This window comes from Rhineura floridana, chromosome 7 (genome assembly GCF_030035675.1).
Source record: "Rhineura floridana isolate rRhiFlo1 chromosome 7, rRhiFlo1.hap2, whole genome shotgun sequence".
NCBI classification, from domain to species: Eukaryota; Metazoa; Chordata; class Lepidosauria; order Squamata; family Rhineuridae; genus Rhineura; species Rhineura floridana.
This window is the reverse complement of record NC_084486.1, coordinates 129,919,331-129,934,224: the sequence shown is the minus strand read 5'-3', so window position 1 is coordinate 129,934,224 and position 14,894 is coordinate 129,919,331. Positions and strand designations below refer to the sequence as shown.

Below are 14,894 nucleotides of genomic sequence, written 5' to 3'. Positions count from 1 at the left end.
AGCCACCATTGTTCATTAAGTGTCTCTTGTTGTGCCGATAGCCTAGTGGGCAAAGTTGCTTGTGGACACAGGTATTCCAATAGAATGTATATGCAATTATGTTACTGTTGAATAACATTAGTCGTATCTTGTTACTGTTGTCCCCGAGCAACCAACCTGTCAAACTCAGAGATAATCAATGTGGTACTCTCCATATATTGCTAGGCCCTCACTCCTATCAGCATCTGTCAGCTTGGTCAATGTTCAGGGATGATGAGAGCTGTCATTCAACAACGTTTGGAGGGCAATGCATTGGCTAACCCTGGGTTAACTGTTACACTGACATGTCAGTGCTTACAGGTAAAACCAGTTCCCTCAGTAAAATGTGTTTTCTGTGAGTTGTAGCAATAACAAAAAAGGACTTATGAGCAAATGTTGTCTATGGAGAATAAAAATTAAGCTAGATGCCTTTTTACCTGTGATTGATAAGCTATCTATAACAAGGTTGCTTTTAATAAAAAGTCAATGGGTGCTTACATTGTGCTTTGAAGTTCTATCAATCATATTAGTGAGAAAACAATAATGGGCAAGGAATTAATTTTAATTATAGAAGCTTTCCACATTAAATAATGATTTCCACTAAGGTTACTTTGTTGAAACAAAAAGTATTTATCTGTCAGCAGCGAATCCACAAAAGTCAGCTGCCAATAAACAGTTTCTTATGGAATTAGTGGCTAATGAGCAGTTGCTTATCAATGCAATGTTTATTAAAAAGCAACCTGTAAAGGAAGTTTTACTGCTTTTGCAGAGTTTTCAGTGTCCCAAAAGTCTTCTATTGATCATCCAGTAGCCTAATGATGTTAACTAAGATTTTTCTAACTCATAAAGTCAGGAGTGAGATACTTTTATCTTAATGAAATATGACCTTACATGGAAAAAGGAAGATGGCCGCTGACTAACAAAGACGTGTTTACTGAAGTCGGAGTGGTGCTCGGAAGAAAACTATTAATAACAACCTCCTTGTGTACTAAATCCCAGACTGATAAACGGGAATCCTTCCTAAACTTCAAATCTTAAACTTTATGAATGCCAGAAAAGCTAAGTCCTAAAAGCAAGCTCTCTATTTATTGAGGAAGATATATCTGCTAACCTGGAACGTCTTGGAGGTAAAGTCCTGCTCTGTAACAAATGGTTCTAATGACTTGACGAATGATAATTAACTAACAAACTGTGCTGAGAGTTATCTTAATCTTCTTTGCCTCCCTTTAAACTTTGTGGATACAAACATAAATATACTGCGGCTCTTACCCTTTGAAGCTGATCTCTGTTTTGGCTGCGTCATCCCTGGGAGGTGCTGATCTGTTGGTCTATTGTAGCTGAAGTCTAAATATCAAGTTAAAAGGATGGTTTTAACCAGAAAGAAATGTAAAGAACTTGGGATAGAACTATGCACCAATATAAATTCCCTCCAAGTTAAAGGAATACAAACCAAGATGATGCACTTTTATGGCCCAAAGGGGACAGTGGAGGAAGTTGGGTTGGGGAAGGAGATCAAATCCACGATGCCTGGTAAGAACTGTAATAATGATTGGTCACTGGATAACTCTTTGTCGTGGATTCAAAACATTGAGGAGCCGTTTGGACATAATTTGGCTCAGGAATTAACAGCAGCTGCAGAGGGAAACTCCCTTTTTGAAGTAACAGCTCAAGGGAAGCAAACTAATACCTCAGCTTTAAGAGTTTGCAGCTCAATGCCCCCTCTTGAATCCTCATCAATTTATGAAGAATTCAAGTCTAGCTCCTCAGAATTTAGGCATCTTTATGAAAAGACAAAAGACCTTGATTTGAATAACCAACTAGGCTCTGTGGCTAATGAAGACTGGCCCCAAGTGGTGACTCAATCCCTAATACAAATTTCCAACTTTGTGGCTGAGTCGAATGCTTTGCTCTCCACATTAGCCGATATAATCATTAAGAAAGAACACTACCATGAAGGAGTGACAACTGAATTACACACAAATTCACAGGCTACTCAAACCTCATGCCTGAAATCATCTTTCACCATGCTAGACAAAAAGACGAGCTCCCAAACATCTAACCAACCTAAGAAGAGTAAAAACATTAAATTTTGTAAGACCCGAAATAAACCTCACATGAGATTTGATAAACTTTTTAAGCTAATGGATACCCCTAAACCTAACAAGGGCAAAAAGAGGAGAAAAAGGAAATCTAAGAAAACAAAGATGGATAAGAGTACAAATACAACTATCTCGGCTCAAATGGTGCAAAATAATAACTCTGCTGCTCAAGAACCTCTTAAAACAGAGCTTAATACTCCAATTTCATATTCCTCCTCATCTAATTATATTAAATCTCAACCTCAACAATCTAAAGTGATTTTGGATAATCCTGAATCGACTGAGACACATAAATCCAAATCATGGGAATTGGTCCTAAGCAAGGAAAAAATAGCTATAACAAACTTCCCTAAGCCCAAAGGAGCTCTAACCCAGACTCAACGAAGGAAACACTTTCAATCTGTAATGGAACATATTATTCTAAAACTAGACTGGTGCATGGAGATTGCTTCGATAGAATACCTTTTCTTTAACTATATGGAAGCAAGAGCTATAGTTACATTTCATGATAATAAAATAGCCAGCTTCCTATACAAAAATAGAAATTTACTCCTTTCACAGAACTTAAGGTGTTATAGGGTCTTTGAAAATGTAGCCCCAATACAAAGTCTACTTCCTCTGACTTTAAATGAGCTTAAACCCCGACCTTCAGAACTGAACGTGGGGACAAGGGACTTGTTTTCCCAGTCGATGACCCCTGAAGATATAAATATAAATGCTGTAAAGTTCCAAGAAAACCATGAAAGAACTAGTCTCCCAACTGCTCCAAATGAGGAAGGAATGTTTGATATTCCGGAACAACAACATTTACTTGAATCATACTCTGCATGGTCAATAGAAGCACAACTGGAAATTTTGACGAACCTTGAAAATCTAGTGACTATCTTAAAAGCGAAAGGAAAGGAGCAACCTGATGATACTCATATTAGGTCGGTGAACCGACGAGCAAATCCAGAACTTTTAGAAACAACAAATCCGCCCCTTCTACATTGTGCTGGAAAAGAGAGTGAGGATCCTTGTGAGATATTAGTAGAGGGGAATCTCAAGCAAAAACTAATTATGCATACTCCAACAATCCCTAACTCTTTGGGTCAACCTACCATTCTGTACCCCATGGAATTGAAGGTTGAGGAAAAAATATCACCAGGGGATCTTTCTGCCCCTCGGCCTACTGAAATCTGACAAAGTCCTCCCTCAAGCTTACACCAACTAAAGATCATTTCCTGGAATATAGCAGGATGGAAGAATAAAGATCTAGACCCTTATATCACTGATTTTTTAGCTCAATTTGACATTATCTGCTTACAAGAAACCTGGTTAATCACTGAGCCTTGCCTAGATAACTATGCCCCTTTTTATTTAAAGGCTACCCAAAGTTCTAAAGGTGGTCGTCCAAAAGGTGGCAACTGTCTTTTTGTATCAACTAAAATTAATGCTCAAATTGTAAGGCTTGAATCTTTGTTAAACCTAGCTGTGGCTCTAATTATAAAACTGCCCTGCTACACTCTATTGCTTGTCGATGTATACTTACCTCCAAGTAAAGATAAAATAACTGCCATCGATAAGGTCCTAAGCTTGGAAGGATATTTAGAGAATCTAATTGTTACATACCCTGAAGCTTTACTGATAGTTGCTGGTGATTTCAATGCCAGACTAGGTGTGTCTGATGCCGCTTTGTACAACAAGTATCAAATGATTCCTCCCATAATAGAAGGCTTCTTTAACATACCTGCAAGACAATCAAGAGATAGTGGAATAAATCATACTGGCATCTATTTGATGCAAAAATTAACTAATTTAAATTTGGTTCTTCTAAATGGTTGTACCTTAGGGGATCTTGAAGGGGAATTTACTTATTTAACCCCAAGAGGAGCATCCCTAATTGATTTAATCTTTGTATCGCATGAACTTTTTCAATTAGTGGATAATTTCAAAGTGGAAGATCGCCCGGAGAGTGACCACCGACCCTTAAACACTGTTCTTAATTGTTGCTCAACATCTTTATTATTGAACCACCAGACTTTTACTAAAAAGGAGGTAGACATTCGTCCGGGAAGGCTGAGATGGATACCCAAATTAGAGAATGAATTAAATGTATGGTTAAATTCTCCAGCTATTTTAATGATAAGAGAATCCATCACTACAATATCTTATCCTGACGACCCATCATCCTACTTTCAAGAACTAATAGCTTCCTTCCAAAAATCCTTTTTAACAACTTCTAACTGTAATAGGAAAAATCTTCAAAAAAAATCAAAATCATGGTTCGACCAAGAATGTCGTGACAATAAAAAACAATTCGTGTTAACTTATAAAACTTATAAAGTAAATAGATCACCTGAACATTTATTAACCTACTGTATGGCAAGGAAACAATATAAGAATTTGCTTAAAAATAAAAAGAAAACAGAATTGAATAAATCCTGGCTACGCCTACTACATGCCTCCAAGTTAAAAAAATTCTACCTTATTCTGGAGACTTGTCTCGTATAACTGGCCAAAACCCTTATCCAACTTAGATTGCCATATCCCCCCAGCTGTCTGGGAGAATCATTTTACCAGATTATACCAAAAGAACACTGATAGTGGTGCTGTAATACATTTCTCGGAAGATGAAATTCCTGAATGGGCCCCTGTTACTATACCGGAGGTCCTCGAATTAATCGCCAAACTTAAGCTGAGGAAAGCTCCCGGTAGTGATAATATCCCAGCGGAAGTGTTCAAATTAAACCCAGAATGGTGGGCCCCTTTATTAGCTGCTCTGTTTTCTTATATTAACCGCTCAATGAAAATCCCTAAAGAGTGGGGCCTTGCAATAATTATCCCGATATATAAAAAAGGTACTCATACCGATCCAGCCAATTACAGACCGATAAGTCTTTTGAATATAATTAGCAAACTTTACGCGACCCTTTTGTATGGAAAATTGAATGCATGGGTAGAGCAAAAGAACCTATTGGCCCAGGAACAAGCAGGCTTTAGGTCTGGACGTTCAACCATTGATCAGGCCTTAATTCTTCACCATTTAATATCTAAATATTCGACTAAGCCTGATACCATGATGTACACAGCTTTTATTGACCTTAGATCAGCGTTTGATTCCATCTCTCGTGAAAGACTCTGGGAGAAATTAAGTGCCCTGGACATTGATAAAAGACTGCTTCTATTGATTCGAGGACTATACTTGGACACATCCCTACGGGTTAGATGCAATAACAAGGGCCATTTATCTAACCCTATCCCTACGTTTAAAGGGGTTAAGCAGGGATGTGTTTTAGCCCCTTTACTATTTAACCTATATATTAATAGTATAGTAGATTCCTTGGCCACTATCTCTGCTCATGCACCGATACTGGCTGGCAGTCCCAGGTCCATACTTTTATACGCTGACGATATAGTTCTGTTGGCAAGATCTGTGGTTGGCCTTAGAAGACTCTTAACAGCTTTGACTACATTTTGCTCAAATGAATTGCTGACAATTAACTACGAGAAAACTAAGGTTTTAATATTTACCAAAAAAAGACTGAAACATCGTTGGCAAATTAAGGGTCACTCAATTGAACAAATAAATACTGTCATGTATCTAGGCTTAACATCCCAATCTACTGGATCATGGCAAATGCAGATCAAGGCAATGATCTCGAATGCTAAAAAAACGCTGAAAGCCCTGTTATCATATTTTTTCAATAAAGGGGGACAGCTTATTATTCCAGCAATTAAAGTATTCACTGCTAAAGTAATTTCTCAACTACTCTATGGAATACAAGTCACCACCCATGAGAACTTTTCTGCTTTGGAATCGTTACAAAATTCTTTTTTGAGGACTATATTTGCGGTCCCTAAGTGTATTCCTAGCTTTATTCTTAGACTCGAGGCTGGATTACCAACTATAGAATCTAAGATCTGGACTTTGAGAATTTCCACTTGGCTGAAATTGAAATTTGATCCCACTGGGCTTTCTCCCCAAATTCTTCAAGATAATTTTCAATCTCCTTGGGAGAAGTTGATAATAGATAAAATTCAGAATCTGGGCTTTTCTATCCCTGCGATCCAAGAAATGGGCTATTTAAAAGCCAAGATGAATATCTCACAAAGAATTAAAGATATTGATTACCAACACCACCTAATGCAAGTCAGGAAACATAGACATAACCCAAGTTTTTTATCCCCAATGCCATATTTGTCCAATTTCACCATTCCCAGTCACCGCAGAGCATTTTCCCTCGCAAGAATGAATATACTGCCATCAATGCTCCTTGATGGCAGATATAATAAAATCCCATATTGTGACAGGAAATGTCCCTGCGGTGAGGACGAGGTAGAAACTATTGCCCATGTCCTACTACGTTGCTCTTACTACCATGATTCCAGAAATCAAATAATTAAACCTATCCTAGACCTTATACCTGGTAGAAGTGAGGATAAGCGTTTGGAATATCTACTTGGAGATCATCAACAATTTATTACAGAGAAAGTTGCTAAATTTTGTGTAATTGCAATTTTATCTAGGAGGATCCGGGTAAATGACTCTCGAAATTAAGTTCTCTTTGGCTCTCCTTGTTTACTTTTAAATTCTCGGGATGAGTTTTAGCAATTTTAATTAATATGCTTTATTCTATATTAATATTATGATTTGTATTCTTATAATATTTAGCCTTATATTAAAACAAATAATAATGAATAATGAATGAATAATGAATATTTTATTTAGATCTGGAAACTAATTCCTGATTAGTGTTTTAAATTTGAATGTCCCTATCTTAATAATTGTTTTATGATGTTTGTTTTACTTTTATATTGGTCTTTGGCCGTAATAAAACTTGATTCTGATTCTGACCTTACATGAATGTAGCACACAGCAAATATGGAGATATGACTAAATATGAAATTTTTTACAGCTCCATATCTAAAAATATTTAATCTCTGCAAACAAGGCACCCCAATGAGATGTGAAATTATTTCTGTCTCAAAACTAAGTGTAGAAAATTCAAACTGAACATCAAAGAGTAGATGGAAGCTAAATATTGGTAGAAATTTATGCAAAAACAGTGGACAATGTGTTGCATTTGGAGTTGTAAAATCCTGGTTTAAATTCAATAAGTCAGTTCTGAGTCTATTTAGAATCATAGAGATGGAAGGGGTCTATAAGGCCATCAACTCCAACCCCCTGCTCAATGCAGGAATCCAAATTAAAGCATACCCGACAGGTGGCTGTTCAGCTGCGTCTTGAATGCCTCCAGTGTTGGAGACCCCACCACCTTCCTAGGGAACTGGTTCCATTGTCATACTGCTCTATCAGTTAGGAAGTTTTTCCTGGTGTTAAACCAAAATCTGGCTTCCTGTAACTTGAGCCCTTTGTTCCGTGTCCTGCACTCTTGGGTGATTGAGAAGAGATCCTGGCCCTCCTCTGTATGGCAACCTTTCAAGAACTTCAAGAGTGCTATCATATCTCCCCTCAGTCTTCTCTTCTCCAGGCTAAACATGCCCAGTTCTTTCAGTCTCTCCTCATAGGGCTTTGTTTCCAGTCCCCTGATCTTCCTTGTTGCCCTCCTCTGAACCCGTTCCAGTTTGTCTGCATCCTTCTTAAAGTGCGGTGTCCAGAACTGGAAGCAGTATTCAAGATGAGGCCTAACCAGTGCCGAACAGAGTAGAACTAATACTTCATAGGATTAGTTAGTTATAATTTATTTCGATCAAAGATCAGTACATAAAAGAAAGCATGGTTAAACAAGATCATATAGAATACATAAAACCATAAATGAATAAAAAGTACAAAGTTAAAATCAGTATCAAATTTCCTATGTGAGATCATGTATCATTGTTTTCCGACATGCGATAGCAGCAGCACAGAAGCTAGCCGCTCTTACTGTAACCTGTGGGCTCGTGTCTGCCAATAGATGTGTTAAGTACAGCTCATTAGGTAAGTCTGGGGTGCTTCGTAAAATTGGGGTAATAAAAGAGTGGCGGAGATCCCTATAAAAGGTACAATACAATAAAATGTGACCTGCAGTTTCCACTTCCTCCATTCCACATGGACAGACCCGTTTGCGGTAAGGTACCCTTCTATATCTTCCCTCCAAGAGGGAAGAGGGAAGTACATTAAACCTGGCAGCTGTAAAAGCTCTTCTATATTTGGGAATATTCAAATTTGTTAAGTAATGCATGGGGACCAGTGCCCTACCGTTATCCCTGAGGTCCGGGTGCCTACCAGCAAGATTCAAATGATTTTGCAGTTCTATATCCCAAATTTGCTGTTGGATAGTGGTTTTTGCTTTAGCATATCCAAGAGTGAGAAGAGCACAAGGGTCTTCATGGGATTTGAAAACTATATTTCTGTTAATGCAGTCTAAAACAGGAGTTGCCTTTTCTGAAACCACATTGCACTGATGGCTCATATTCAGCTTGTGATCAATGACAATCCCAAGATCCTTCTCATATGTCGTATTGCTGAGCCAAGTATTCCCCATCTTATAACTGTACATTTGGTTTCTTTTTCCTAAGTGTAGAACTTTGCATTTATCCCTGTTAAATTTCATTCTGTGTTTTCAGCCCAGTGCTCCAGCCTATCAAGATCCCTTTAAATTTTGTTTGTTTTCCAGGGCATTAGCTATCCCTCCCACTTTTGTATCATCTGCAAATTTGATAAGCATTCCCTGCACCTCCTCATCCAAGTCATTAATAAAAATGTTGAAGAGCACTGGACCCAGAGCTGAGGCCTACAGTACTCTGCTTGTTACCTCCCCTCAGTTAGAGATGGAACCATTGATAACCACTCTTTGAGTACGATTCTGTAGCCAACTGTGGATCCATCTGATAGTTGTTCCATCCAGCCCACATTTAGCTATCTTGCTAATCTGAATATCATTGGACACTTTATCAGAAGCATTGCTGAAGAGATATATTATGTCCACAGCATTCCCACAGTCTACCAGGGAGGTTATCCAATCAAAAATGAGATAAGATTATTCTGGCAGACTTTGTTCTTGATAAATACATGTTAGCTTCTAGTAATACTGCATCGTTTTCAAGTTGCTTACAGACTGACCGTGTTATAATCTGCTTCAGAATTTTCCCAGGGATCGATATCAGGCTGACTGGTCTGTAGTTACCAGTTTCCTCCTTTTTGCCCTTTTTGAAGATAGGGACAACATTAACCCTCTTCCAGTCATCCGGCATTTCACCCATTCTTCATGATTTCACAAAGATAATAGACAGTGGTTCTGAGAATTCTTCAGCCAGTTCCTTCAGTACTCTAGGATGCAGTTCATCAGGCCCTGCAGATTTGAATGTGGTCAAAGTGATTAGGTATTCCTTGACCATTTCTCTATCACTATCAAGCTCCAATCCTGCCCCTTCTACTTCATGTTTCCCGGGAGGTCATAGACCCTTTTTTGGGAGAAGACTTAGCCAAAGTAGGAATTGAACACTTCTGCCTTTTCTTTGTCATCTGTTATCTTTTTTCCTTGATGGAATTGTTTGCCATTGTGCCTTTAGGATTTCCTTTTTTAGCAACTTCCACTCATCTTGGACCCCTTTTCTCATTAGGGTTGCTTGCCATGAAACCTTACTTACCATTGTTCTGAGTTTATTAAAATCAGATTTTCTGAAATCCAGGGTACACATATGGCTACTATCAGCGTTTGCTTCCTTTAAAATCTAGAGCTCAAGTATGGCGTGGTCACTTTCCCCCAGAGTTCCCATAACTGCCACTTGATCCACCAAGTCATCTCTATTGGTTAGAATTAAGTCAAGGATAGTTGATTCTCTAGTTGCTTCCTCCACTTTCTGTAGGAGAAAATTTTCTCCGTCAGGAATTTCCTGGAGGAGCCATGTTTGGCAGAATTTCTCTCCCAACAGATGTTGGGGGAACTGAAGTCCCTCATTACTACCACATCATGCCTCCTCGAAATATTGGCAATTTGCTTTGCAAGAGTTTAATCTTCGTCTTCTCCTTGATTGGGTGGTCGGTTGTAGACTCCAACCACCATGTTCCTTTTATTCCTTGCCCCATTTATTTTAACCAGATACTTTTGGTGGAGCTACCAAACTCATCCTCCTGTATTTTTGTGCAGGGATATATATATTTAACATAGAGCACAACTCCGCCTCCCTTTCTATTCCTTCTGTTCTTTTTGAACAGGTTATAACCTTCAATCACTGTGTTCCAGTCATCCCACCAAGTTTCTGTTATACCTATCAAGTTGTATTTACTCTCCTGTATTAAGAATTCAAGTTTGTCCTGTTTGTTTTGCATACTCTGGGCATTAGTATATAGACATTGAAAACCATGTAATTTATGGCCTGGCTTCCTTCCGACATTTTAATGAAGACTATTACTGGGCCCCAATAGGGCCATTCTCTCTCAGTTCCTCTTACTGTGCACAAGCCTTTGTTAGTCATTACCGCCAAATTTATGTCTCCCTCCCCCTTAGGATTCAGTTTAAAGCTTCCCTGATGAAGTTCTCCATGCTGTGGCCAAACACATTCTTTCCAGTTCTTGTGAGGTACAACCCATCACTTGCCAGCAGTCCATCTTCTAGGAAGTGTAGGCCGTGGTCCCAGAATCCAAATCTCTCACATTGGCACTGCCTTCATAGCCAGTCATTCACCTGGAGTATTTTTCTTTCCCTTTCTACTCCTCTCCTAAGTATCAAAAGAACAGATGAGAAAACTATCTGGGCCCCAATGTCCTTGTGTTTTCTTTTCAAAGCTTCAAAGTCTGACGTGATTTCTCTGTAGCTCTGCTTGGCAGTGTCATTCATTCCCCCATGGATGAAAAGAAAGGGATATCTATCAGTGACCTTTATGAGGCAGCATACCTGGTGAATCCATGGATCTTCTCTGCATACGTGGGTTTCAATCCTACACAGTAGGGGGTCTCCCACTACTACTGCTCTTCTCCTCTTCTTGTCATGGGGCTTGGTTTCATTGTTTCTGCTTGACTGAGCTTAGCTTCTTGCTTGCTGTCCTGTGGGGTCTCCTCTAATTCTTCCCCTGCAGGCTATCCTTTACTCTCATCCACAAGTGCCTGAAAGTGGTTCCATAGTTTCACTTGTGAAGAGTGTCTTCTAGCTCTTCTGCTCCTGTCACCCTTTCCCATGGAGTTTCCTCCACTTCATTGTTGCTGTCCACAACAGTCTCTCCTTCTGCTTCGACATGCTGTTGTCCTTCCACTTCTTGTACTTCTCTTTGCTGATGTTGTTCTAGTGTTCTGTCTAAGAACTCTTTGACTTGTTTTATACTCTTCCGTGTGGCCACCAGCCATTCCAGGCCTCTCACTTTTTCTTTCAACAGCACCACCAGCTTGCACTCATTGCATGTATATGCCATGTTGTTCTCAGGCAAGAAAACACACATTGCACACACCTTACAGGTCATCACCACTGGTCCTTCCCATCCATAGTCTCCACTGCTTTTTTCTACTTGTATTGGAATGGCCTATGCATTGTCCTGTCCTCCTTCAAGGTCAACAGGAGAGTTCAACTGGTATGTGATGTGCCATACAAGAAAAAAGATTAGGGACCCCTCATTTGACCTCCCCCACAGAACTCCTCTGCCAGACTCCTGTTAGCTGTCCATGTTCGCTAACTTTCTGAGAGCTGGTTCACTTGTATATCCTCTGGACCAGCTGACACAGCTCCCTCTGCTCCGTTAAGAGTCAGGAAATGGAATGAAATCTTCCTTTCAGAGAATTCTTCTCTCCCTCCTTCCTTTTTGTAAAGTTAAAATAAGACAATACTGAGAAACTGGCCCTACATACCACTGGCATGTGGCCTCTGGAAAGTTGCCCAGAAGGACCTGGGCTGAAAAGGTTCCCCACTCCTGTTTTAACTCTTTGGCTGATGGATGTGGCCAGGTTGGCCTCCGTTTGGCTCTGCAGTCAGAGGACAACTGGTAGTTGAATCCAAGTGTTCTTTCTGGCAGGGAGGAATGGGGCAGCAAGATCCCTGTGCTCTTCTCTGGCCAATTGATGGTATCAGGATGGTTTTCCTCTTGCCATGATGTACTTACCTGTCAGTCAGAACTGTGTCTGTGCAACCTCCCAGTGGCCATTTTAAATAATAATAGTGATGGTGATGGTTATGATGATGATGATTACTTTTTTGTTGTTTCAGTGAATTTCTGAAGAGCAGATCAGGGACATTAAAGGTAGGGCTTGAGTGCATACCCCCAGTTTAACCCTTCACATATCTAGGTGAATGCTTCAACACAGGTAACATTTTATAAGTATTGTCTAACAAGAAAGTCTGAAGAGGGTTTTAAAAAAAAGACATTCAGTTGGACACACTCAGACACCTAGGTCCTTGCAAGTGGGAACACTAGTTTATCAGATTTTAATCATGGGGAGAATTACTGTTTCTAAACTGATTCATACTTTAAAAGCCTTTTGAGACCTTTGCCCTAGTAGCACAAAGATCTGCAGAGCAGACCACATGCAAGGGCCGTTGGGAGTGGGGCTTGCATGCCATGTCACTACCCTATGCCCAGTTTAGCCCTTTGCATATTCAGGCAGACACCTGAACACAGTTCTGTTCTTTTCTAATTTGTGCAATTTCAACACCGCTAATCATTATCCAGCTGTACAAAACATGATAAATCAAAGATCTTCAGAAGTTATTAGGTACAAATTATGAATGAGAAGAAAAGATTTAAGATTTTGGGGAACTGATAGAAAATAATTTGAGATAGACTTGCAGCAAATGTAACTCTATAATCCATCCTAGGATGTGCTTTTCAAGGTTGCAATCCATTACACCATGGATCACCCATGTGGCATCCATGGGGGCACATCATCACTATTTCATCATCTGTTTATTTGTATGTCACTTTCAGACTAAAATGTGCCCCAAGTGGTTCAAAACATATCAAATTATCCTGTATAACAATTCAAGACATATTAGAAACAATTATAAATAATCACAATATGAAAAAGTACAAAAAAATAAATAAATCCCTACAACATTGTGCAAAACCTTACAAATAAACTCATCTAACATAGTGAATAAGCTAACATAATTAAATAACTGCAGCTGAAAAGAGAAAATGATACCAATACAAAAATGGAAGAAGAACATACAGAACATTACCCTGTCCCAGAAGATACACCTGTAGCCAATGGTATGGTTCTGAGCAGATATAGAAAGATCTGTCAATTTTGGTTCCCTTTCTCACTTTTTCAGTCTTAAATTCAGTACGCCACATTCCTGCAGCAATGTGCATTTTAAAAAAAAACCTTATGAAAATTCATCAGCATTTTAATGCAAATTTCGCCTAATAAAAACATTTTTGTATGCAGTTTTAACTAATTAAATGGTTTCCAAACTGTGGTCAACACAGCACTAGTGGTCTGCAGTCTTCATTCAGGAAGTCTGCAGCATGTCTGTGGATTTTTAGTTGAAGACAGGAGACAGTTCATCCATTACATTAAATATTCATTTTTAATTGTATTTGTATTGCTTCATTTATTTTTTATACCACATGTTATTGTATTACAATTTGAACTCTATATTTACAAAATAAAAGAACCAATACAGATACAATTAAAAACCATGTAGCGTCTAGCACAGCACATTTCAATTGCTACAACAGGTAGAAAAATCATAAAATGGTCCACCAAGACCCTCAGCAATTATCAAGTGGTCTGTGTGTGGGAAGTTTGGAAACCACTGAACTAATGTACATGTCTTTGCAATCAATCAATTTATTTATTTATTTAAAATATTTCTATCCTGCCCTTCTACCCTATAATAGGGTACTCAGGGCGGCTTACAAAAATAAAGTCAGACATGTACATAATGAAATTGTGCATATACACATATAAAATACACACATATATACATATATATAGGAACTGGTAATATAAATTCACAATGTCAAAGAAGCTTCCCATAAAGTCAGCTGTATTTGAGCATTTCACCATAACTCAAGATGGAAAACATTTTGTGTGTCAGTATATGACACAGGACCCAGATGAAGACAAATGCTGTGATGCCAAAATCAGCACATATTCAGGCAGCAATAAAAATGCTCCTATGAGAGCTTCCAATTTTAAAAGACATTTACAGTGCTTTCCAGGGCTGTGGAGGGAGTCGTGGAGCAGGAGTCGGAAGCAATTTTGGGTGGAGTCGGAGTTGGACAGTAGAAAAATAGAGGAGTCGGAGTCAAAGGTTTGGCATACTGACTCCACAGACCTGGTATGTATGCTTGTGTATGTCTGCAACAATCCCTGGTCTGTGAATATGCCCACAGGTTCATAAGGTTGCCACCCCTGCTATACACACTTACCTGAGAGGGAGGAGGAAGAAATATGGCTTGGTTAACATTTTAATGCAAACCTACCTGATTTGCACTTCCTGAAAGACAGTTATCCATTGAAATCTGCACTTCTCCAAATGTTGTGATGTAGTTCTCCAACCAAAACTGTGTACATACATATGTATGTTAAGAGAAAATGGCCATATAAATCCATGTATAGATGAAAGTAACATACATATGCTGCTTGCAAAAATGAGTCTATCAGGCAAATTGGATACAAGAAATGTAAGCATTAGGAGAAATGCAGACTGAAATGCTGATGACGTTTTGTGAGGACCTTTAAAAAAAAAAGCACAGGATCATGGTGAGCTGGATTTAAGACTGGAAGAACGAGAAACTGAGAGAAGCTACAAAATTGACAGATTCATCAATCCATACCTGAGAGTAAGGATACAAGCCTGTTACACTTTCCTGGGAGTAAACTGATTGAACTCAATGAGATTTACTTCTGAGTAGGCATGC

At 38.9% G+C, this 14,894-nt stretch overlaps 1 protein-coding gene across 2 annotated transcripts in view; it reads left to right on the top strand.

The window, feature by feature from the left end:
- BCHE (butyrylcholinesterase) overlaps nt 1–14,894 on the top strand; it is a 91,816-nt gene that overhangs the window by 54,628 nt on the left and 22,294 nt on the right. The window contains exon 3 of one of the 2 annotated variants that reach the window (XR_009764119.1): nt 12,233–12,266. The exons of the other annotated variant lie outside the window; for it this stretch is intronic. The gene's annotated coding sequence lies outside the window, so the exon portion shown is untranslated. The remainder of the gene's footprint in view (nt 1–12,232; nt 12,267–14,894) is intronic. 2 annotated transcript variants of the gene reach the window in all.